This window comes from Triticum aestivum, chromosome 6D (genome assembly GCF_018294505.1).
Source record: "Triticum aestivum cultivar Chinese Spring chromosome 6D, IWGSC CS RefSeq v2.1, whole genome shotgun sequence".
Lineage (NCBI taxonomy): Eukaryota > Viridiplantae > Streptophyta > Magnoliopsida > Poales > Poaceae > Triticum > Triticum aestivum.
This window is the reverse complement of record NC_057811.1, coordinates 471,459,353-471,486,909: the sequence shown is the minus strand read 5'-3', so window position 1 is coordinate 471,486,909 and position 27,557 is coordinate 471,459,353. Positions and strand designations below refer to the sequence as shown.

The 27,557-nt window shown below is 44.0% G+C and overlaps 1 pseudogene; it reads right to left on the bottom strand.

Annotated features, from left to right (window-relative positions):
* Positions 1 to 21,006: 21,006 nt before the first annotated feature.
* LOC123142090 (aspartic proteinase nepenthesin-2-like) lies at positions 21,007 to 22,340 on the bottom strand (annotated as a pseudogene).
* Positions 22,341 to 27,557: the final 5,217 nt, after the last annotated feature.

The following is a 27,557-nucleotide window of genomic DNA, read 5'->3' as shown; positions in this document are numbered from 1 at the left end:
GTTATGTTTTTGGTTATGACCGTGGCTGCCGATGGACTGCGGCACCATTGTTATGTTATATACTGAAGTACAGATATTGTTTGGACTCCAGGCTGAAGGATTTGCTTGAAAACCAAAAGAACGGATCTCCATCATTTAACACTCACAATATCCAATGCAGGAGACGGATTGAGTTACTACCTCCGTTTCAGTTTACAAGTCCTGCGCGTATACCTAGGTTGCCAATTTTATTACCCTAATATAAACTATATAACACAAAAATTATATCTTTTGAAAGTAGAAACTCTGAAGTTTATGTTGGTATATTTTTTGTAATATATGACTTGTATTAAGTTGGTCAAATTGACGACCTAGGGGTATGCGCACGCCCTGTAAACTGAGAGAGAGGTAGTACAAGGACTTCAAGATACAATTTTGACCAATAGTTTGTTTATAGTGTTCTCCATTTTCTAGAAAAGCAGGAGGGCTGACTCTGGCCTTGCATCGATGTACACATATCCCTCAATCAATTATTGCAGAGCTTACACGGTACTTTCTCTATCCAGGTTTATTTGTCCCTCCTATTTTGGATCAAAATTTGACCTTAGATTTAACTAGTAAAATATAAGTTATATGTACCTCAAAAATAGTATCACAAGAAACTTATTTCAAATACGAATCCAATATTTTTTTTTGTGGCACTAAACTTACATTTTCCTAGTTTGCTAAGATGACACTCTACACTACTTTAAAATTTATGTAAGGCAAAAGCTGAAAATTAACTTGAAAAAAGAAATCAAACAATTTCAGTCTAATCGTGGTGGAGAATACTTCTCATACGAGTTCAATTCAATTCTCAATTCATTATGTGCGGCACATGGTACTATTTTATGAAAGGATGCCTCCCTTTTCACCTAATCAAACGGGGTTAGTGAATGAAACGGAAAAACGTACTCTTAACAAAACGTACTAATGCCTCACATGCATTAGTAAGGCTTGTGCTGTAGAGAGAGATAAACATATAGTACTGGGAGAACCTTCCAATCCATTGCAAAACAAATGTTACTCCCTCCATTCTTATACATGGCCACTTCATGTTTTTATATCTAATTTTGACCATTAATTTTAGCAACAAAAAGTGAGGTATATCATATATGACACAAAAAATATGTTACTGGATGCACATCTCAAAGAACTTATCGATGATATATTTTTTACGGCATATAATTCATATTTTGTTGACCAAAATTATAAATCAAAGTTTGACACGAAAGACAGTGGCCTTATATAAGGGAATGAAGTATGTTACATGGATGAAAAGGATGTACCAATAATAGATGGTAGATGGAATGGAATACAAGATCAACTACATGGTAGATTTTCAGACAGACACCCTGATGATGCTTCAGCGGCAACTCGATCCACACTAACATAGGCTGAATACTTCAGCGGCTACTTAATCCATGTCGGCGTTCGCACTGAAGCGTGCAGGCTACAATCAAGGTCACCTTGACCGAGGATGATCCCTCCCCAGTGAGGCGGCGAGGGTTCGGGGAATCTCACCTGATGCTAGAATATTATGCATTCCCTGGAAATGAAGTGGAAAGGCTGGTGGGGAACGGGGTTCCTGAAATACAAGATAACAAACAGGGCCTAAGTAAAAAACCACGAGACCTAAGTCACTATTTAAATCAGGGTCATTAGTGTGTATAAACTGTCTGTTATCCGCACATAAAACATCCAAGTACTATTTTTATATCTAAACCCGCGGTGCTTGGATTTAACCTTTCTCCTCAAGGAAAACATAGAAATAATTGAGCATGTATTCTGGTGTTACGGAATGCAAATAGATGGTTGGTTGGCTGCTTGTACAGTATCCAACTTACGGTCGTGGCCCATATATCTTGATCTATTGGACATCAGTGTCCCTTCCGTTTAGGTGATTGGCCAACACCGCAATTTGAAGCATAAATGTATGAATGAATGTTTCTCTGCACAAACACGCCAAGAAAGAGAATTATAAAGTATGCAACTGCCTGCAAAGGCCATACGCTTAAGCAGTGGGATCCAAATAGTGCTACTCATAAACTAGTTCTGGAAACCTTGTGTATTTCTAGAGTATATATATTCATGGGCAAATTATATGCCTCATGGCAAGCTAATCATCGGTGGTAAGGAAATCTTGTTAAAAGTTGTCATCCAATCAATCCCCGTGTTTGCTATGGCTGCTTTTAAATTGCCAAAGAAGATATGCAAGGAAACCACGGGTGCTATGGCAACTTTCTGGTGGGGAGACACAGAAGAAGAAAAGAAAATGCGTTGGGTAGCTTGGTGGAGGATGTGCCTTGCAAAATCAAGTGGAGGCATGGGGTTCAGAGATTTACACGCTTTTAACTTAGCGCTGCTGGCTAAACAGAGTTGGAGGATCATTACTCATCCCGAATCTTTATGTGCCCAAGTTCTTAGAGCAAAATATTTCCCTGACGATAATATACTACAGGCAGGACCGAAGAAAGGTTCTGAAGGAAATATGCCCTAGAGGCAATAATAAAGTTATTATTTATATTTCCTTATATCATGATAAATGTTTATTATTCATGCTAGAATTGTATTAACCGAAAACTTAGTACATGTGTGAATACATAGACAAACAGAGTGTCCCTAGTATGCCTCTACTGGACTAGCTCGTTAATCAAAGATGGTTAAGTTTCCTAGCCATAGACATGTGTTGTCATTTGATGAACGGGATCAGATCGTTAGAGAATGATGTGATGGACAAGACCCATCCGTTAGCTTAGCACTATGATCGTTTAGTTTATTGCTATTGCTTTTTTCATGACTTATACATGTTCCTATGATTATGAGATTATGCAACTCCCGAATACCGGAGGAACACTTAGTGTGCTATCAAACGTCACTACGTGACTGGGTGATTATAAAGATGCTCTACAGGTGTCTCCGATGGTGTTTGTTGAGTTGGTATAGATCGAGATTAGGATTTGTCACTCCGATTATCGGAGAGTTATCTCTGGGCCATCTCGGTAATGCAGATCACTATAAGCCTTGCAAGCTATGTGACAAATAAGTTAGTTGCGGGATGATGCACTACGGAACGAGTAAAGAGACTTGCCGGTAACGAGGTTGAACTAGGTATGATGATACCGACGATCGAATCTCGGGCAAGTAACTACCGATGACAAAGGGAACAACGTATGTTGTTATGCGGTTTGACCAATAAAGATCTTCGAAGAATATTTAGGACCAATATGAGCATCCAGGTTCCACTGTTGGTTATTGACCGGAGAAGTGTCTCGGTCATGTCTACACAGTTCACGAACCCGTAGGGTCCGCACGCTTAACATTCGATGACGATTGGTATTATGAGTTTATGTGATTTGATGTACCGAAGTTGTTTGGAGTCTCAGATGAGATCACGGACATGACGAGAAGTCTCGAAATTGTCGAGACATAAAGATTGATATATTGGACCATGTTGTTCAGACACCGGAAGTGTTCCGGAGTGTTTCGGATAAAACCAGAGTGCCGGAGGGTTACCAGAACCCCCCCCCTCGGGAAGTTAATGGGCCACCATGGTCCTTAGAGGAGAGAGGGCCGGCCAGGAGGTGGCGCGCGCCCCCCAGTCCGAATTGGACAAGGGGTGGGGGCGGCGCCCCCCTCCTTCCTTCTCTCCCCTTCCTCCTTCCTTCCCCTCCTTGTTGGACTAGGAAAGGGGGGAACCTACCCCTAGTATGAGTAGGATTCCCACCCTTGGGCGCGCCCCTTGAGGCCGGCCGGCCCCGTCCTCCCCTCCTTTATATACGGGGGAGGGGGCACCCCATAGACACACAAGTTGATTTCTTAGCCGTGTGCGGTGCCCCCCTCCACAGTTTTCCACCTCGGTCATATTGTCGTAGTGCTTCGGCGAAGCCCTGCGTCGGTAACTTCATCATCACCGTCACCACGCCGTCGTGCTGAGGAAACTCTCCCTCGGCCTCAGCTGGATCTAGAGTTCGAGGGACGTCACCGAGCTGAACGTGTGCAGATCGCGGAGGTGTCGTGCGTTCGGTACTTGATCGGTTGGATCGCAAAGACGTTCGACTACATCAACCGCGTTACTTAACGCTTCCGCTTTCGGTCTACGAGGGTACGTGGACACACTCTCCCGCTCGTTGCTATGCTTCTCCTAGATAGATCTTGCGTGATCGTAGGAATTTTTTTGAAATACTACGTTCCCCAACAGTGGTATCAGAGCCAGGTCTATGCGTAGATGTTATATGCACGAGTAGAACACAAAGAGTTGTGGGCGATAATAGTCATACTGCTTACCAGCATGTCATACTTTGATTCGGCGGTATTGTTGGATGAAGCGGCCCAGACCGACATTACATGACCGCGTTCATGAGACTGGTTCTACCGCCGTGCTTTGCACACAGGTGGCTAGTGGGTGTCTGTTTCTCCAACTTTAGTTGAATCGAGTGTGACTACGCCCGGTCCTTGTTGAAGGTTAAAACAACACACTTGACGAAAAATCGTTGTGGTTTTGATGCGTAGGTAAGAACGGTTCTTGCTAAGCCCGTAGCAGCCACGTAAAACTTGCAACAACAAAGTAGAGGACGTCTAACTTGTTTTTGCAGGGCTTGCTGTGATGTGATATGGTCAAGACGTGATGATATATAAATTGTTGTATGAGATGATCATGTTTTGTAACAGTTATCGGCAACTGGCAGGAGCCATATGGTTGTCGCTTTATTGTATGAAATGCAATCGCCATGTAATTGCTTTACTTTATCACTAAGCGGTAGCGATAGTCGTAGAAGCAATAGTTGGCGAGACGACAACGATGCTTCGATGGAGATCAAGGTGTCAAGCCGGTGACGATGGTGATCATGACGGTGCTTTGGAGATGGAGATCAAAGGCACAAGATGATGATGGCCATATCATATCACTTATATTGATTGCATGTGATGTTTATCCTTTATGCATCTTATTTTGCTTAGTACGGCGGTAGCATTATAAGATGATCTCTCACTAAATTTCAAGGTATAAGTGTTCTCCCTGAGTATGCACCGTTGCTACAGTTCGTCGTGCCGAGACACCACGTGATGATCGGGTGTGATAAGCTCTACGTTCACATACAACGGGTGCAAGCCAGTTTTGCACACGCAGAATACTCGGGTTAAACTTGACGAGCCTAGCATATGCAGATATGGCCTCGGAACACTGAGACCGAAAGGTCGAGCGTGAATCATATAGTAGATATGATCAACATAGTGATGTTCACCATTGAAAACTACTCCATCTCACGTGATGATCGGACATGGTTTAGTTGATATGGATCACGTGATCACTTAGATGATTAGAGGGATGTCTATCTAAGTGGGAGTTCTTAAGTAATATGATTAATTGAACTTTAATTTATCATGAACTTAGTACCTGATAGTATTTTGCATGTCTATGTTGTTGTAGATAAATGGCCCGTGCTACTGTTCCATTGAATTTTAATGCGTTCCTAGAGAAAGCTAAGTTGAAAGATGATGGTAGCAACTACACGGACTGGGTCCGTAACTTGAGGATTATCCTCATTGCTGCACAGAAGAATTACGTCCTGGAAGCACCGCTAGGTGCCAAACCCGCTGCAGGAGCAACACCAGATGTTATGAACGTCTGGCAGAGCAAAGCTGATGACTACTCGATAGTTCAGTGTGCCATGCTTTACGGCTTAGAACCGGGACTTCAACGATGTTTTGAACGTCATGGAGCATATGAGATGTTCCAGGAGTTGAAGTTAATATTTCAAGCAAATGCCCGGATTGAGAGATATGAAGTCTCCAATAAGTTCTACAGCTGCAAAATGGAGGAGAATAGTTCTGTCAGTGAGCATATACTCAGAATGTCTGGGTACCACAATCACTTGACTCAGCTGGGAGTTAATCTTCCAGTTGATAGTGTCATTGACAGAGTTCTTCAATCACTGCCACCAAGCTACAAAAGCTTCGTGATGAACTATAATATGCAAGGGATGGATAAGACAATTCCCGAGCTCTTCGCAATGCTAAAGGCTGCGGAGGTAGAAATCAAGAAGGAGCATCAAGTGTTGATGGTCAACAAGACCACTAGTTTCAAGAAGAAGGGCAAAGGGAAGAAGGGGAACTTCAAGAAGAACGGCAAGCAAGTTGCTGCTCAAGTGAAGAAGCCCAAGTCTGGACCTAAGCCTGAGACTGAGTGCTTCTACTGCAAAGGGACTGGTCACTGGAAGCGGAACTGCCCCAAGTATTTGGCGGATAAGAAGGATGGCAAAGTGAAAGGTATATTTGATATACATGTTATTGATGTGTACCTTACTAATGCTCGTAGTAGCGCCTGGGTATTTGATACTGGTTCTGTTGCTCATATTTGCAACTCGAAACAGGGGCTACGGATTAAGCGAAGATTGGCTAAGGACGAGGTGACGATGCGCGTGGGAAATGGTTCCAAAGTCGATGTGATCGCCGTCGGCACGCTACCTCTACATCTACCTTCGGGATTAGTTTTAGACCTGAATAATTGTTATTTGGTGCCAGCGTTAAGCATGAACATTATATCTGGATCTTGTTTGATGCGAGACGGTTATTCATTTAAATCGGAGAATAATGGTTGTTCTATTTATATGAGTAATATCTTTTATGGTCATGCACCCTTGATGAGTGGTCTATTTTTATTGAATCTCGATAGTAGTGATACACATATTCATAGTATTGAAGCCAAAAGATATAAGTTTAATAATGATAGTGCAACTTATTTGTGGCACTGCCGTTTAGGTCATATTGGTGTAAAGCGCATGAAGAAACTCCATTCTGATGGGCTTTTTTGGAATCACTTGATTATGAATCACTTGATGCTTGCGAACCATGCCTCATGGGCAAGATGACTAAGACTCCGTTCTCCAGAACAATGGAGCGAGCAACAGACTTGTTGGAAATAATACATACTGATGTATGCGGTCCGATGAGTGTTGATGCTCGCGACGGGTATCGTTATTTTCTAACCTTCACAGATGATTTGATCAGGTATGGGTATATCTACTTGATGAAACATAAGTCTGAAACATTTGAAAAATTAAAAGAAATACAGAGTGAAGTGGAAAATCATCGTAACAAGAAAATAAAGTTTCTACGATCTGATCGTGGAGGAGAATATTTGAGTTACGAGTTTGGTCTTCATTTGAAACAATGCGGAATAGTTTCACAACTCACGCCACCCGGAACACCACAGCGTAATGGTGTGTCTGAATGTCGTAATCGTACTTTATTAGATATGGTGCGATCTATGATATCTCTTACTGATTTACCGCTATCGTTTTGGGGTTATGCTTTAGAGACGGCTGCATTCACGTTAAATAGGGCACCATCTAAATCCGTTGAGACGACGCCATATGAACTATGGTTTGGCAAGAAACCCAAGTTGTCGTTTCTTAAAGTTTGGGGCTGCGATGCTTATGTGAAAAAGCTTCAACCTGATAAGCTCGAACCCAAATCGGAGAAATGTGTCTTCATAGGATACCCAAAGGAAACTGTTGGATACACCTTCTATCACAGATCCGAAGGCAAGATATTCGTTGCTAAGAATGGATCCTGTCTGGAGAAGGAGCTTCTCTCGAAAGAAGTGAGTGGGTGAAAAGTAGAACTTGATGAGGTAATTGTACCTGCTCCCTTATTGAAAAGTAGTTCATCACAGAAATCAGTTCCAGTGATTCCTACACCAATTAGTGAGGAAGCTAATGATGATGATCATGAAACTTCTGATCAAGTTACTACCGAACCTCGTAGGTCAACTAGAGTAAGATCCGCACCAGAGTGGTACGGTAATCCTGTTCTGGAAGTCATGTTACTTGACCATGACGAACCTACGAACTATGAGGAAGCGATGATGAGCCCAGATTCCGCGAAATGGCTTGAGGCCATGAAATCTGAGATGGGATCCATGTATGAGAACAAAGTATGGACTTTGGTTGACTTGCCCGATGATCGGCAAGCCATAGAGAATAAATGGATCTTCAAGAAGAAGACTGACGCTGACGGTAATGTTACTGTCTAAAAAGCTCGACTTGTGGCGACGGGTTTTCGACAAGTTCAAGGAGTTGACTACGATGAGACTTTCTCACCCGTAGCGATGCTTAAGTCCGTCCGAATCATGTTAGCAATTGCCGCATTTTATGATTATGAAATTTGGCAAATGGATGTCAAAACTGCATTCCTTAATGGATATCTTAAAGAAGAGTTGTATATGATGCAACCAGAAGGTTTTGTCGATCCAAAAGGTGCTAACAAAGTGTGCAAGCTCCAGCGATCCATTTATGGACTGGTGCAAGCCTCTCGGAGTTGGAATATACGCTTTGATAGTGTGATCAAAGCATATGGTTTTATACAGACTTTTGGAGAAGCCTGTATTTACAAGAAAGTGAGTGGGAGCTCTGTAGCATTTCTGATATTATATGTGGATGACATATTGTTGATCGGAAATGATACTGAATTTCTGAATGGCATAAAAGGATACTTGAATAAGAATTTTTCAATGAAAGACCTCGGTGAAGCTGCTTATATATTGGGCATCAAGATCTATAGAGATAGATCAAGACGCTTAATTGGACTTCCACAAAGCACATACCTTGATAAAGTTTTGAAGAAGTTCAAAATGGATCAAGCAAAGAAAGGGTTCTTGCCTGTGTTGCAAGGTGTGAAGTTGAGTCAGACTCAATGCGCGGCCACTGCAGAAGATAGAGAGAAAATGAAGGTCATTCCCTATGCTTCAGCCATAGGTTCTTTCATGTATGCAATGCTGTGTATCAGACCAGATGTGTGCCTTGCTATTAGTTTAGCAGGGAGGTACCAAAGTAATCCAGGAGTGGATCACTGGACAGCGGTCAAGAACATCCTGAAATACCTGAAAAGGACTAAGGATATGTTTCTCGTTTATGGAGGTGACAAAGAGCTCGTCGTAAATGGTTACGTCGATGCAAGCTTTGACACTGATCCGGATGACTCTAAGTCACAAACCGGATACGTGTTTATATTGAATGGTGGAGCTGTCAGTTGGTGCAGTTCCAAGCAGAGCGTCGTGGCGGGATCTACGTGTGAAGCGGAGTACATAGCTGCTTCGGAAGCAGCAAATGAAGGAGTCTGGATGAAGGAGTTCATATCCGATCTAGGTGTCATACCTAGTGCATCGGGTCCAATGAAAATATTTTGTGACAATACTGGTGCAATTGCCTTGGCAAAGGAATCCAGATTTCACAAGAGAACCAAGCACATCAAGAGACGCTTCAATTCCATCCGCGATCAAGTCAAGGAGGGAGACATAGAGATTTGCAAGATACATACGGATCTGAATGTTGCAGACCCGTTGACTAAGCCTCTCTCACGAGCAAAACATGATCAACACCAAGACTCCATGGGTGTTAGAATCATTACTATGTAATCTAGATTATTGACTCTAGTGCAAGTGGGAGACTGAAGGAAATATGCCCTAGAGGCAATAATAAAGTTGTTATTTATATTTTCTTATATCATGATAAATGTTTATTATTCATGCTAGAATTGTATTAACCGGAAACTTAGTACATGTGTGAATACATAGACAAAGAGAGTGTCCCTAGTATGCCTCTACTAGACTAGCTCGTTAATCAACGATGGTTAAGTTTCCTAGCCATAGACATGTGTTGTCATTTGATGAACGGGATCACATCATTAGAGAATGACGTGATGGACAAGACCCATCCGTTAGCTTAGCACTATGATCGTTTAGTTTATTGCTATTGCTTTCTTCATGACTTATACATGTTCCTATGACTATGAGATTATGCAACTCCCGAATATCGGAGGAACACTTAGTGTGCTATCAAACGTCACAACATGATTGGGTGATTATAAAGATGCTCTACAGGTGTCTCCGATGGTGTTTGTTGAGTTGGCATAGATCGAGATTAGGATTTGTCACTCCGATTGTCGGAGAGGTATCTCTGGCCCTCTCGGTAATGCACATCACTATAAGCCTTGCAAGCAATGTGACTAATGAGTTAGTTGCGGGATTATGCACTACGGAACGAGTAAAGAGACTTGCCGATAACGAGATTGAACTAGGTATGATGATACCGACGATCGAATCTCGGGCAAGTAACATACCGATGACAAAGGGAACAACGTATGTTGTTGTGCGGTTTGACTGATAAAGATCATCGAAGAATATGTAGGAACCAATATGAGCATCCAGGTTCCGCTGTTGGTTATTGACCGGAGAAGTGTCTCGGTCATGTCTACATAGTTCTCGAACCCGTAGGGTCCGCACGCTTAACGTTCGATGACGATTGGTATTATGAGTTTATGTGATTTGATGTACCGAAGGTTGTTCGGAGTCCCAGATGAGATCATGGACATGACGAGGAGTCTCGAAATGGTCGAGAGATAAAGATTGATATATTGGACCATGTTGTTCGGACACCGGAAGTGTTCCGGAGAGATTCGTATAAAACCAGAGTGTCGGAGGGTTACCAGAACAGCCCCCCTGTGGAAGTTAACGGGCCACCATGGGCCTTAGAGGAGAGAGGGCCGGCCAGGAAGTGGCGCGCGCCCCCAGTCCGAATTGGACAAGGGGTGGGGGCGGCGCCCCCCTCCTTCCTTCTCTCCCCTTCCTCCTTCCTTCCCCTCCTTGTTGGATTAGGAAAGGGGGGAACCTACTCCTAGTAGGAGTAGGCTTCCCCCCTTGGGCGCGCCCCTTGAGGCCGGCCGGCCCCCTCCTCCGCTGCTTTATATACGAGGGAGGGGGGCACTCCATAGACACACAAGTTGATTTCTTAGCCGTGTGCAGTGCCCCCCTCCACAGTTTTCCACCTCGGTCATATTGTCGTAGTGCTTAGGCGAAGCCCTGCGTCGGTAACTTCATCATCACCGTCACCACGCTGTCGTGCTGACGAAACTCTCCCTCGACCTCAGCTGGATCTAGAGTTCGAGGGATGTCACCGAGCTAAACGTGTGTAGATAGCGGAGGTGTCGTGTGTTTGGTACTTGATCGGTTGGATCGCGAAGACGTTCGACTACATCAACCGCGTTACTTAACGCTTCCGCTTTCGGTCTACGAGGGTATGTGGACACATTCTCCTCGCTCATTGCTATGCTTCTCCTAGATAGATCTTGCGTGATGATACGTCTCCGTCGTATCTATAATTTTTGATTGTTCCATGCCAATATTCTACAACTTTCATATACTTTTGGCAACTTTTTATACTATTTTTGGGACTAACACATTGATCCAGTGCCCAGTGCTAGTTCCTGTTTGTTGCATGTTTTATGTTTCGCAGAAACCCCATATCAAACGGAACCCAAACGGGGTAAAAACGGACGGAGTATATTTTTGGAATATTTGGAGAATATGGGAAGAAGAATCAACGCGAGACGGTGCCCGAGGTGGCCACGAGGCACGGGGCACGCCCTGGACCCTCGTGGGCACCCTGTAAGGAGGTTGACGCTCTTCTTTTGCCGCAAGAAAGCTAATTTTATGAGAAAAATCTGGGCGAAAGATTCAACCCAATCGGAGTTACGGATCTCCGGATATAAAAAAACGGTGAAAGGGCAGAATACCGGAACGCAGAAACAAAGAGAGACAGAGAGACATATCCAATCTCGGAGGGGCTCTCGCCCCTCCCACGCCATGGAGGCCAAGGACCAGAGGGGAAACCCTTCTCCCATCTAGGGAGGATGTCAAGGAAGAAGAAGAAGACGAAGGGGCCCCTCTCCCCTTCTCTTCCGGTGGCGCCGGAACGCCGCCGTGGCCATCATCATTACCGCAATCTTCACCAACAATTTCACCGCCATCAGCACCAACTCTTCCCCCCTCTATGCAGCGGTGTAACCTCTCTCTTACCAGCTGTAATCTCTACTTAAACATGGTGCTCAACGCTATATATTATTTCCCAATGATGTATGGCTATCCTATGATGTTTGAGTAGATCCGTTTTGTCCTATGGGTTATTTGATGATCAAGATTGGTTTGAGTTGCATGTTTTATTATTGGTGCTGTCCTATGGTGCTCTCCGTGTCGCGCAAGCGTGAGGGATTCCCGTTGTAGGGTTTGCAATATGTTCATGATTTTCTTATGGTGGGTGGCGTGAGTGACAGAAGCACAGACCCGAGTAAGTAGGTTGTTTGCGTATGGGATAAAGAGGACTTGATACTTTAATGCTATGGTTGGGTTTTACCTTAATGATCCTTAGTAGTTGCGGATGCTTGCTAGAGTTCCAATCATAAGTGCATATGATCCAAGTAGAGAAAGTATGTTAGCTTATGCCTCTCCCTCAAATAAAATTGCAATAATGATTACCGGTCTAGTTATCGATTGCCTAGGGACAAATAACTTTCTCGTAACAAAAAGCTCTCTACTAAAACTAATTTAGTTGTGTCTTTATCTAAACAGCCCCCACTTTTTATTTACGTGCTCTTTATATTCTTGCAAACCTATCCAAAATCACTTACAAAGTACTTCTAGTTTCATACTTGTTCTAGGTAAAGCGAACGTTAAGCGTGCGTAGAGTTGTATCGGTGGTCGATAGAACTTGAGGGAATATTTGTTCTACCTTTAGCTCCTCGTTGGGTTCGACACTCTTACTTATCGAAAGAGGCTACAATTGATCCCCTATACTTGTGGGTTATCAAGACCTTTTTCTGGCGCCGTTGTCGGGGAGCAATAGCGTGGGGTGAATATTCTCGTGTGTGCTTGTTTGCTTTATCACTAAGTAATTTTTATTTGCTTTTCTTAGTTGTTCTTTATCTTTAGTTATGGATATGGAACACGAAATGCCAAAAAAATTAGGTGTACTTTCTACTCATGGAGATGGGGAACCTCCTAAAACCCTCGATGCTGGTTATGTGAAAGATATTATGTACTACTTTGATAATCCTGAGAAAACCCCATTCAATTATGTTATGGGATACACATTGGATCAACGTGAATACTTTAGGGATTATTGCTTGACTCAAAAAGGGAAACTATTATGGGATCAAATTCATATGTTGAAGTGGTATGCTAGGCAACTATGCTTGAGATATGATTATACTTGTTGCTCTAGGATGAAGGCTCCACACCTTCCCTTTTTATGCAATTTTAATGATAATGAAACTTTGGCTTCTTATGCTAGAGGTATATATGACTACTATGATGTGGAACAAATAGAAGAATTTGTTGCTTTTATGGGTGCTTATGAAATTGAATCTATGTTCAAAGAATATGAAAATCTTTATGATGCTGTTTACAGACCTGAAAATTTAGCTATCCTTAAATATTGTTACGAGAACTATGAATACAATTCCGATATTGATGCGTTTATTGAGAAAGTCTCCGCTGTCCCAGAAGAGACTAATATTTTGCAGGAATCTATGGAAGAAGAAATTGATGAAACTGTGAGCTCATTGGATGAAAAAGATGAGGAGGAGAGCGAAGAACAAAAGGAGGAAGAGCGGATTGATCACCCGTGCCCACCTTCTAATGAGAGTAACTCTTCAACTCATACATTGTTTAATTTCCCTTCATGCTTACCGAAGGATGAATGCTATGATAATTGCTATGATCCCGTTGATTCTTTTGAAATATCCCTTTTTGATGACGCTTGCTATGCTTGTGGCCAAGATGCCAATATGAATTATGCTTATGGAGATGAACTTGCTATAGCTCCTTATGTTAAACATGAAATTGTTGCTATTGCACCCACACATGATAGTCCTATTATCTTTTGAATTCTCCAAACTACACTATATCGGAGAAGTTTGCCCTTATTAAGGATTATATTGATGGGTTGCCTTTTACCGTCGCACATGATGATTTTGATGGATATAATATGCATGTGCTTTCTGCTCCTACTTGCAATTATTATGAGAGAGGAACTATATCTCCACCTCTCTATGTTTCCAACATGGTAAAATTGCAAGAAACTGCTTATACTATGCATTGGCCTTTACTATGTGTGCATGAATTGTTCTTTTATGACATGCCGATGCATAGGAAGAGAGTTAGACTTCGTCATTCCTTGATATATGTTGCTTTGTGCTCACTACTAAATCACAAATCATTGTTAATTAAAATTGGCTTTGATATACCTTGGGATCCGGGTGGATCCATTACTTGAGCACTATATGCCTAGCTTAATGGCTTTAAAGAATGCACTGCCAGGGAGACAACCCGGAAGTTTTAGAGAGTCATTTATTTCTGTTGAGTGCTTTATATAGTTTAAAAACAAAAAAATAAAAAGGGGAACCCAAAGCTTTTTCAAAAAGGAAAGTGAAAGTCAGAGAGACAAGCATTGTTAAAGTGGGAGCTAGCCTTGAACTTTGTTCATGCTCACGGAAACTTTGTGAATCTTGATTACAGAAACTTTTCAACAAAAATAATTATCCCCTTGTACAATTCCATTGTATTATAAAAATAATGTGCCAAGGTTTACCTTTAGGATGTTTACAATGCTTGTTGGTTTGTACGGTGCAGGACAGAAACTTTGGGTGTAGTGCGCGATTTTACATTTTTTTACTGGAACGTCAAATGGTTCTGATCTTTTTGCACTGTCTTTATATACAAATTTTTTATTTTTCCTAATTTTGGCAGAATTTTTCAAGTATCAGAAGTATGGTGAATGTTCAGATTATTACAGATTGTTCTGTTTTAGACAGATTCTGTTTTTGATGCATAGTTTGCTTGTTTTGATGAAACTATCGATTTATATCAGTGGATTAAGCCATGGAAAAGTTATACCACAGTAGACACAATGCCAAAACAAAATATGAATTGGTATGCAACAGTACTTAGAGTAGTGATTTGCTTTATTATACTAACGGATCTTACCGAGTATTCTGTTGAAGTTTTGTGTGGATGAAGTGTTCGATGATCGAGAAGGTCTCGATGTGAGGAGAAGAAGGAGAGGCAAGAGCTCAAGCTTGGGGATCCCAAGGCACCCCAAGTAAATATTCAAGGAGACTCAAGCGTCTAAGCTTGGGGATGCCCCGGAAGGCACCCCCTCTTTCTTTAACAAGTATCGGTACGTTTTCGGATTCGTTTCGTTCATGCGATATGTGCAATCTTGGAGCGTCTTTTGCATTTAGTTTTCATTTTTCTTTTATGCACCATGCTGGTATGAGATGGTTCTTGGTTGATTTATAGAATTCTCATTGCACTTCACTTATATTCTTTGAGTATGGCTTTATAGAATGCTTCATGTGCTTCACTTATATCATTTGAAGTTTGGATTGCCTGTTTCTCTTCACATAGAAAACCGCCATTTGTAGAATGCTCTTTTGCTTCACTTATATTTGTTAGAGCGTGGGCATATCTTTTGTAGAAAGAATTAAACTCTCTTGCTTCACTTATATCTATTTAGAGAGATGACAGGAATTGGTCATTCACATGGTTAGTCATAAAATCCTACATAAAACTTGTAGATCACTGAATATGACATGTTTGATTGCTTGCAATAGTTTTGCGATATAAAGATGGTAATATTAGAGTCATGCTAGTGGGTAATTGTGGATTGTAGAAATACTTGTGTTGAGGATTGTGATTCCCGTAGCATGCACGTATGGTGAACCGTTATGTAACGAAGTCGGAGCATGAGGTATTTATTGATTGTCTTCCTTATGAGTGGCGGTCGGGGACGAGCGATGGTCTTTTCCTACCAATCTATCCCACTAGGGGCATGCGTAGTAGTACTTTGCTTCGAGGGCTAATACAATTTTGCAATAAGTATATGAGTTCTTTATGACTAATGTGAGTCCATGGATTATACGCACTCTCACCCTTCCATCATTGCTAGCCTCTTCGATACCGTGCATTGCCCTTTCTCACCTCGAGAGTTGGTGCAAACTTCACCGGTGCATCCAAACCCCGTGATATGACACGCTCTATCACACATAAGCCTCATTATATCTTCCTCAAAACAACCACCATACCTACCTATCATGGCATTTCCATAGCCATTCTGAGATATATTGCCATGCAACTTCCATCATCATCATATACATGACTTGAGCATTCATTGTCATATTGCTTTGCATGATCGTAAGATAGCTAGCATGATGTTTCCATGGCTTGTCCGTTTTTTGATGTCATTGCTACGCTAGATCATTGCACATCCCGGTACACCGCCGGAGGCATTCATATAGAGTCATATCTTTGTTCTAGTATCGAGTTGTAATATTGAGTTGTAAGTAAATAAAAGTGTGATGATCATCATTATTAGAGCATTGCTCCGGTGAGGAAAGGATGATGGAGACTATGATTCCCCCACAAGTCGGGATGAGACTCCGGACGAAAAAAAAGGCCAAAAAAAAGAGAAGGCCCAAAAAAAAGAAAAAAAGAAGAAAAAAAGAGAGAAGGGGCAATGTTACTATCCTTTTACCACACTTGTGCTTCAAAGTAGCACCATGTTCTTCATATAGAGAGTCTCTTGAGTTATCACTTTCATATACTAGTGGAAATTTTCATTATAGAACTTGGCTTGTATATTCCAACGATGGGCTTCCTCAAATGCCCTAGGTCTTCATGAGCAAGCAAGTTGGATGCACACCCACTTAGTTTCAGTTTGAGCTTTCATATACTTATAGCTCTTAGTGCATCCGTTGCATGGCAATCCCTACTCCTTGCATTGACATCAATTGATGGGCATCTCCATAGCCCGTTGATTAGCCGCGTCGATGTGAGACTTTCTCTTTTTTTGTCTTCTCCACATAACCCCCATCATCATATTCTATTTCACCTATAGTGCTATATCCATGGCTTGCACTCATGTATTGCGTGAGGGTTGAAAAAGCTGAAGTGCGTTAAAAAGTATGAACCAATTGCTCGGCTTATCATCGGGGTTGTGCATGATGTGAATATTTTGTGTGGTGAAGATGGAGCATAGCCAGACTATATGATTTTGTAGGGATAACTTTCTTTGGCCATGTTATTTTCAAAAGACATGATTGCTTTATTAGTAGGCTTGAAGTATTATTGTCTTAATGTCAACTGATAGACTATTGCTTTGAATCACTCATGTCTTAATATTCATGCCATGATTAGATTATGTGATCAAGATTATGCTAGGTAGCATTCCACATCAAAAATTATCCTTTTTATCATTTACCTACTCGAGGACGAGCAGGAATTAAGCTTGGGGATGCTGATACGTTTCCGTCGTATCTATAATTTTTGATTGTTCCATGCCAGTATTCTACAACTTTCATATACTTTTTGGCAACTTTTTATACTATTTTTGGGACTAACATATTGATCCAGTGCCTAGTGCCAGTTCCTGTTCCTGTTTGTTGCATGTTTTATGTTTCGCAGAAACCCCATATCAAACGGAATCCAAACGGGATAAAACGGACGGAGAATATTTTTGGAATATTTGGAGAATATGGGAAAAAGAATCAACGCGAGATGGCGCCCGAGGTGGTCACGAGGCAAGGGGCACGCCCCAGGGGGGCAGGCGCGCCCTGGACCCTCGTGGGCACCCCGTAAGGCGGTTGACGCTCTTATTTTGCCGCAAGAAAGCTAATTTTATGAGAAAAATCTGGGCGAAGGATTCAACCCAATCGGAGTTACGGATCTCCGGAAATAAAAGAAACGGTGAAAGGGCAGAATACCGGAACGCAGAAACAGAGAGAGACAGAGAGACATATCCAATCTCGGAGGGGCTCTCACCCCTCCCACGCCATGGAGGCCAAGGACCAGAGGGGAAACCCTTCTCCCATCTAGGGAGGAGGTCAAGGAAGAAGAAGACGAAGGGCCCCCCTCTCCCCTTCTCTTCCGGTGGCGCCGGAACGCCGCCGTGGCCATCATCATCACCGCAATCTTCACCAACAACTTCACCGCCATCATCACCAACTCTTCCCCCCTCTATGCAGCGGTGTAACCTCTCTCTTACCCGCTGTAATCTCTACTTAAACATGGTGCTCAACGCTATATATTATTTCCCAATGATGTATGGCTATCCTATGATGTTTGAGTAGATCCGTTTTGTCCTATGGGTTATTTGATGATCAAGATTGGTTTGAGTGCATGTTTTATTATTGGTGCTATCCTATGGTGCTCTCCGTGTCGCGCAAGCGTGAGGGATTCCCGCTGTAGGGTTTGCAATATGTTCAGGATTTGCTTATGGTGGGTGGCGTGAGTGACAGAAGCACAGACCCGAGTAAGTAGGTTGTTTGCGTATGGGATAAGAGGACTTGATACTTTAATGCTATGGTTGGGTTTTACCTTAATGATCTTTAGTAGTTGCGGATGCTTGCTAGAGTTCCAATCATAAGTGCATATGATCCAAGTAGAGAAAGTATGTTAGCTTATGCCTCTCCCTCAAATAAAATTGCAATAATGATTACCGGTCTAGTTATCGATTTCCTAGAGACAAATAACTTTCTCGTAACAAAAAGCTCTCTACTAAAACTGATTTAGTTGTGTCTTTATATAAACACCCCCCACTTTTTATTTACGTGCTCTTTATATTCTTGCAAACCTATCCAAAATCACCTACAAAGTACTTCTAGTTTCATACTTGTTCTAGGTAAAGCGAACGCTTAACGTGCGTAGAGTTGTATCGGTGGTCGATAGAACTTGAGGGAATATTTGTTCTACATTTAGCTCCTCGTTGGGTTCGACACTCTTACTTATCGAAAGAGACTACAATTGATCCCCTATACTTGTGGGTTATCACGTGATCGTAGGAATTTTTTTGAAATACTACGTTCCCCAACAGGTTCCTCCTACACATGGCAAAGCATTTGGGCGGGATTACAAACTTTTAGGAGAGGACACGTTTGGGGGGTCAGATCTGGTGAGAGAATTGGTATATGGGATGATCATTGGATCCCCTCGAGCCCCACAAGGATGGTGTTCGCAAGGAGAGGCAATACATTGCTGAGAAAAGTAAATGAATTGATGATTCCTGACACGAGGATGTGGGATGAAGACCTGATTAGAAGTATGTTTCTCCCGGTGGATGCTGAGAACACTTTAAGAATCCCTTTGTCGGAGCACCTTGTTGAGGATTTTGTAGCATGGAACAGAACCAAATCTTTCTCCTTCTCTGTAAAATCTGCGTATTACACTGAATGGGAGCATCAGTTCGGGGCGAGAATTAACAGTACCCAAGGTTCAGCTGCAATCAATCCAGTGTGGGATATAGTCTGGAAGTTGGAAGTTCCCAGCAAAATCAAAATCTTTATTTGGCGGGCACTCCATGGTCTGATTCAGGGAATGGCCGTCTTAGCTCATAGACACATCAAGGTCTCGCCGGTTTGCCCAATATGCCAAACAGGGCTTGAGGATGTCAAACACCTGCTGTTCTCATGCCCACGTGCTTCCCAAGTTTGGCGAGCCCTTGGACTAGACGAAATCATAGATCAAGCACTACAGGTTGATCGCTCTGGCTCGGTGGTGCTTGAGGAAATTCTAAGGAGGCCGAGAGGTCCCTCCCCGGTTCTTGGTTAGCTGGGATTGCATGAAACAGTGGCGGTGGCGTCATGGTACATTTGGTAGGAGCGTAAGCAGGCACGCAAAGGTGATATTGTGAAAACTCCCAAGAGTACAGCTTTTTCCATCCAGGCGATCACGACAAACTCAGCAGTAAAGAAGTCAAGCATCCCTGTTAAAACTGGCTGGGTCAAACCCACCACCGGATTCTATAGATTGAACTCTGATGCATCGTATTTTGAGGATGGCTCGGGTGATGTAGTTGTTGTTTTAAGGAACAATAGAGGAGAAGTTGTCGCGGGTGTCGCTAAACCATTTGTTTTTACTACAAGTGCAAAGACGGCAGAAGCAATGGCGATCCGTCATGGACTTCAGATGGTTCCGCAGATTGGATGCACCAGGGTCCTAGTTGAATCGGACTCCCTGGAGGTCATCAAGGCATGTAATGGAGAGACAGATATTTTGGCTCCTTACTCACCAATACTTGCGGATTGTTTTCATTTGGCCCATGAAATTCCATCTATAAGATTCGAGCATTGCTCGGGAGGCCAACACCTTGACACATCTCCTTGCTAGACATGTTTATGATGTAAACTTGATGTACTGGTGGGATGATGATCGACCGAGTTTTCTTCTTCCTCATGTCTTAAAGGATGTAACATTTTCGAACCAGCAATAAAGTGCAAACTAGCTTTCCCTAAAAAAAATTCAATGAGATATTATTAGACTGAAGTTAGCTGCAGCGTCCATTACACTTGACACATCAACTTAGTATCTAAGTTTGTCCAGGTCGAAGGAAAATTATTCAAGCAGAAGCAGTGGCCTGCACAAGCAGGCAGTATGCTGAAAATTCGAGACGTCCAACATGTCGAAATGGATTTTTTTCATCATGGAAATTGCAAAACGATAAATGTGTATTATGTCATCAGATGGTAGTGTGAGCTACCTTCTGAAATTTCAATTGCTAAAGGAAGGAAAATAAACGCATCATATCATACTCCCTCTGTTCCTAAATATAAGTCTTTTTAAAGATTCCAATATGAACTACATACGGAGCAAAATGAGTAAATCTACACTTTAAAACAAGTCTATATACATCCGTATGTCGTCCACATTGAAATCTAAAAAAAAAGACTTATATTTAGGAACAAAGGGAGTAGGGTTTAAGTTACAGAAATCCGTACCGGGAATTAGTGCCAGATAATGATATATGAACCCATACTACTGGCTTTGAAAGGTCCACCGTTTTAATTTCCTTGGAAGCATGGTATGAACAAGTCTATTTGAATCTGTTGGTCGAAGGGGGGGCAGCCCATGTACATGAGGTTCTTAACACCGCAGCGTTATTTTCCGATCCTAACTAACTAATGATGTGGTTCCTTTTTTTGAAGATATGAACAAGCCTAGGTTGAATCTCCTACTAAACTAAAAACAGGAGGAGACTGTGCATGAATCTCCATGGTTTATTATATTATTTTGACATGCCACTCCATTAAGGATGGTGCACAACGGTGTTTAACATGAGTGACTAATGATCAACGAGTAGCTAATGAATGGTACAAGCCTCGTCACCACTCGGACGGCGTGGGCTGGGTGTCGGCTTCACAGCTCTCTGGGTGGATGGTGATGGTGTTGGCCCTAAGGTCGAAAATGAATCGCGTATCCACCTGCTGCATGGCGCCGATGACCGTCGGGTGGCGCGAGGTCGTGGGGTACACACCAAAGCACAACACCTGCTCGTTTTCAACCTTTAAGAAGAGGTGCCGGGAGCCGATCTCCAGGTGCGCGCGCGTGGGCTCCCCGTGCCGAGTAGGCGGGCCCTCAAAGTCAAGCGTCAACCTCGGGATGCGCGACCAGATCCCGGGCTGCTCCCGGAAACACAGGTGGAAGTCGCGGTCGCGCACACGCTTGTACCCCCACTGCTGCACCACACGGGCCGCACGAGCGTGTACGCCGCCGGCACCAGATGGGTGATCTCTGTGCCGGCATCCACGAAGCACCCGCCTGACCCGTCGTGCCGCCGCTCGAACATAGTTTGGTGGATACCCTGGATCGGGGACCCGTTGAGGCTCACACCCAGAAGCTTCACGTAGTAGGCCGAGTCGGCGACGCCGTGCGGGAGGTGTGGCGGCGTGGGAAGGATCTTGATGCGATGGTGGACTAGAGGCGAGGGCTCCGGGATGTCGGCGCCGAAGCGGATGAAGCCGTGTCGGTCCTGGCTGTGACCTGGGCCGATCAAACAGTAGGAGAAGCGCCAGGCGACACGGTCCTTGATCTGCATGATGAGGGAGGTAGGCAGCCTGCCCATGCCCAGTGTACCTGCGAAAGTGCCTTTGGTGTCGAACCCCTCGGTGGCCTGCGCGCACCCGAAGGCGATGCCATGGATAGGCAAAGTCGGATTACCCAGGATGATGGTGTCGACGCCGACGAAGCCGTGTGCCTCCTGTGGGAGGTGGAAAGAGCACTTGTCGCCAGCGGGGTGGACGCGGTTGGGCGGCCGGCACAGGGGGCTCGTCGGATGGAGGGGGTGGTAGCTGCTTGAGTGGCTAGGGTCGAACACCGGGCCACGTTGTCGTTGCACCGGCAAGCAGTGGGCGCACCGCATCCACGGCAGGCTGTTGGCCGTGTCCAGCACGAGGAAATGGGTACTCTTGCCGCGGCCCGTGCCAATATTCACGGCCACGCCATACGTGTACCTCAGGGGGGCCGTCAGGGAAGGACGGTGGTGGAAGCTCGTGGTGTTCACGACCATGAAGCCGTCGGCGTCCACACGGTACCTGCCCCCGCCGTGGTTGGCGACCAGCGGGAGGCTGAAGCCACGGACCGCCGTGCACATCGTAGGCAGGACATGAACTAGCACGCCGGCAACAAGCAGCAGCACGGTGGAGGAGGTTATCTCCATGTTATGTTTCTGGTTGCCATGGCTGCCGATTGCAACACCATTATATATTGACGTACGGATATCGTTTGGGCGGTGAATTAATGCGGGGGGTATCTGCAGGGGATACATTGCAATCATGCAACAAACTCTGATCTTCATAAATTAATGAGTACATAGCCGGGGGGAAGGATTTGCATGAAAACCAAAAGAACGGATCTCCATCATTTAATTAACACTCATGGTATCCGATGCAGGAGATGGAGATGTGCATTTTAGATCTACAAGAACCTCAAGATACAATTTTGTCCAATAGTTTTTTTGAACATATCATCACCCCTTTATTAGTTCGCGATCAACACATCGTCTTTTACAAGGAGGGGCATGATGGCAATAGGAGCATCATCAAACCAAGAGTTGGGGAGAGAGAATTTACAAAGCCTAGCTAGTTCATCTGCAACAGAGTTTGCTTCTCTATGACAATGTTCAAACCGAACATGAGTAAAATCCCTCGCCATGTGAAAACAGTCGTCCAAAATAGCAGCTGACGAACCTGAAGTAATACCACCATCTTTTGCTGTTATAACATCCATGCTATCAGAGTTGACGATCACTCTTGTGCATCCGACAGAGCTTGCCAAGTGCATCCCAAAGCGAAGAGCTAGGGCCTCTGCCATGAAAACGTCCATGCAATCGCCAGCTCTGTTATTACCTGCTGCCAAAAACTTCCCAGAACTATCACGCAGGACAGCTCCTACTGTTCCCTGAAGCGAATCAACATCATACGAAGCGTCCACATTCAGCTTGATATATCCTGAAGGTGGTCTGGACCATGGATTCCTTTTTACTTTAGCCGAACTAGCTGCAGCAGCAGTAAAATTTTCAGCTAGAGACAAAATTGATAAGACAATTTGTGCCGGTTGTTGTACTGTTTCTCCGTGGACCAATTTTCTCCTCTCCCACCAGGCCAACACAGATACCAACATGCAACAGCTATGATCACAACACCATTCCCATGACCTAAGACTGCAGCCTCATTTGCAGGGAGTGACAGAAGGTATTCGAGTACTGCTTCTCCAGCCGGATCAATCGCGCATCCATGATCATAACAGTCTCTAATCCCAGCCTCTTCCAAACTTGCTTTGCCTTGCCACATTGAAATAACATGTGCTTCACACTCTCCGGACCGTCACAAGCAGGACATTTCGTAGTGATTTTCATATGTCTGTCCGCTAGGGTAACTCGGCAGGGGAGCGTACCGTGCAAGGTTCGCCAGAGAAAAATCCTAACTTTTGATGGACAGGGCAGTTTGCAGATGAACTCCCATATTGGGTTTGAGGCAGCAGAACTTGACATATTTCCAATAGGAAATTTGGTTACATACTTATTTTTCCATACTTTCATGTAGGCAGACTTCACTGAGAATCTGCCTTGTTTGGATGGGTGCCAGGCAACAAAATCAGCCATACCAAAGGAAGGCAAAGGAATATTCAGAATACGGTGTACATCCACTGGCCAGAAAGTTTGCTTTACAAGGTCAGCATCCCAGTGTCCTGTAATCGGGTCAATTAATTCAGAAACCTTTGACAGTAGTTGAGTTCCCCGCACAGTAACCGGACGCCTGGTAGCTGATTGGGGTATCCATTCATCAACCCATATATTCACTTTCTGACCATCTCCAATACGCCATATATGTCCAAGTTTCAGCGTTTTGACACCCTCCATAATACTTTGCCATGTATATGATGATTTCTTTTTAGTGGCGCATTTAGAAGATCTCCATCTGGATAGTATTTTGCTCGTAAAATTGTTGCACATAAAGAGTCTGGATCATCCAACAACCGCCATGCTTGTTTTGCCAACAGAGCAAAGTTAAAACAATGAATGTCCCTGAAGCCCATTCTCACTAGTGCAGAACCGGGCTTTAGCGCCGGTTCGTAATGGCCTTTAGTGCCGGTTCTGCAACCGGCACTAAAGAGTGGAGACTAAAGCCCCCCCCCCCCCCCCCCGTTTACTACCGGTTCGGCACGAACCGGCGCTAAAGTGCCACCACGTGACACGAGCCAGGCCCGGGTGCTGGTAGACCATTAGTACCGGTTGGTAGCACCAACCGGTACTAAATGTTTGGGGGGGTTTTGGTTTTAATTTTTATTTTTCCATTAATTTTGTGTTTTCCATTTAATTCTTTTTTGTTTGCTGGTATTTTAGATACTACATATTGTACACGTTATGCATATATATAAATAGATTTTCTCGTAGAACCGATCATATATAAATAGATTTTCTCTTGAAGTGCTTATATATATATAATCTAATGTCTCACAACCATCATTAATTATTCACACATACACATGTATATATATACAATTTCTCCTACATGTTGCCTTGGTGCCTTCGGAGCACGATGACAAGTGATGCATGGGGGCGGTAGCGGGTAATAGTATTCCCCTTCGGGATCTATGACCTGGTCGAGCAAAAATCCCGCTATTTTCTCTTGGAGTGCTCATATGCGCTCTGTTGATAGGAGCTGGTCCCGCACATCTTTGAACTGTTAAGAAGGAGATCAATATGCATGTGTACTAGTTGTGTGACTAGATATCGGCAATCATGTAAGATTTGTGAATAGTGTTCTGGCAAACGTACCCAGTCCTGTCTATCAGATCTGCTCCTTTCGGACGCCATCATGCGAATGTTCTCGCAAACGTAGTATGCACACACTTCAGTCCCCGGCGCCTGCTTCAGGGCCTTTACGAGAATAGAATTTAATCAGATAATTATTAATCAAGCATGTTAATTAATTAATGGTATTGAATCAAGAATTAAAGAGATGGTAGCTAGCTAGCTAGTACTACTTAATTACTTACCTTGGGTCGATACCAACATAGCTTTTGTCGCCATTTTCCTGGAGTCACCTTGATGTACTTTGCCCAAGCCCTGCCCGCCGTCAAAGAAAATTAATAAAGGGGTTATTAAAAATAGTTCATATCAGGAAATGACAAACTAAATAGGCCGAGATATAGTTAATAATGATTGAAATAACCTGTCGACTATCCCCTTCACGATGCTGTAGTCACTATCTTTTTTAAGTAGTGAGTCCAGTACTTTAACTTTTCCTTCGTCAACTTTAATGTCTAACAAGATCCAGTGGAAGCTGCATGCGCATACGTTTGCATGTATAAATTAAGCGGGCATGTGCATAACACCAATCAACTATAACCCTAAACCCTATACACTTATTAACATCTAGCTAGTAAGCAAAAACAGAATTTGTAGTACAAGACAGTGTGACTCACTCGAAGTTGTAAGGAAGTAGTATATCTTCATTGCTATTGAGGCGCTTCAAGAACTCTAGCATGCATTTCTCTACATCTTGTCTACACCATTCCAATTTCCATGTGTATTCATTAACGGTATTTGGGTCAATGAACCCAATGCCATAGCGTCCAGCTTTTTTCATTTCATACATCTTCATCCTGCATAATACCACAAAAAAGAATATATAGTGAGGATATATAATTACAGGTAATTAATGATCAATCAATGAGCACTGGAGGTAGCTTGAGACTTAAATTACAGAAAGAAATCACTTACAGACAATAGCAACTGACGATAGATTTGTCGAGTGCATCTTGATTGAATAACTGAAATAGTTCTGAATACTCAACGGACACAGCTTTCTCATGGAAGTAATGCTCCTCCTTGACATTCACCATGAGGGACCCTCGATTGGAAATCTTGGCAATGTTCATGTACCACTGATGCAATTCATAAATTCTCGTTGGGAGGTTCTTGACCTCGTCTGGCTCGACCAAAGGTTGGCCCCAGACATATTTCCGTTTTATTTCCTCCTCTCTAAGCGGAGACATGGGCTCTATCTCGAGGAGTTGTCCAACAGTGATCTTGAGCATTTCAGCCTGCATTATATGCTCCTCGGTTATTACCACATCGCCCAGCTCGGGAACATAAACGGTTTGCCCACAATAATATTGGGCGCGCGTACTCTCATGTGTTGTTGGCACAACAAGCGGGGGGGTCGGTTGCGCCGCCTGTTCTCCCAGCTGGGGAATGGTTTTCCCGCATTTTTTGACAGCTGCTTGTTGGCTCGAGCTCGAGCTCGCTTCTTTCTGTAGTCGTGCTCGATGTGCCTTCCTGATTTGGCGCTCATAGTCTGAGTCAATAGGCTTGGGAGCTGGTGGTCTAGCCATACGAATGAAGTGTTCAATCTTTTCCTCAGGCACTTTCTCCCTCGGCGGCGTTGCCGGTTTCGGTCGAAAATGAGCGTCCACTTCGGCCCGCACTATTGCATCGTTTTGCTCCTCGGTCATGTCGTAAGGCCTCTGAGGAAGAGGAGCGAGGCTGCTTGGACCATATTTATATCGCTTGTCTCCGCATGTACTTTCTGTACTATCTCGACTCATACCGCTACGCACCATAGCTGCGGCGTGTCTCTTCTGCGATTGCTTAGGCGGTGGAGACGGCTGACGTGGCTTAGTTGGAGCAGGAGGAGTGGCCTGACGCTGTGCCGGACTTGAAGCAGGAGGTGTGGCCTGACACGGTGTCGGACTAGAAGCAGGAGGTGTGGCCTGACGCTGTGCCAGACTTGAAGCAGGAGGTGTGGCCTGACACGGTGTCAGACTTGAAACAAGAGGAGTGGCCTGACGCTGTGCCGGACTTGAAGCAGGAGTCTGCTCATGCGTTCGTGGACTTGGAGGAGCGGGAGTCTGCTGACATGGTGGCGGACTTCGAGGAGGAGTCGGCAGACGCGGTGTCGGTGGACTTCGAAAGATGATGCAATCCTTTCTCCATAGGATGATACGATGTATGGCCTCTCCCAGTGTGTGCTCGTCGTCACCTCCAGGAATGTCAAGATCTAGCCCCGAATATTGGTCCACCACCTCATCAACCAAGACACGAGCATAGCCCTCTGGAATTGGGGCGCAATGGAAGGTTGCTTCGGGGGTAATTGTAAAAGCAACGGCGTCCGCCACCTTCATGGATATGTTCTTCATTTTGAAGTGTAGCTCACAGTTAGTGTTCTCTATGATGTCATCCACAGGGTATGTATCCAGCAGTGCGTCGCCCGGGGCGGAACCAACGCTGCTTCTCGGCATGGATGGGACGGTGCTATCCAATGCTGGATGATCATCCGCTTGCTGCTGCCGCTGCTGAGACCCCCTTTCCTGGCTAAGTGAGTCGATCTGCTGCTGCTGCTGCTGCTGCTGCTGGAATTTGAGTGCCAAG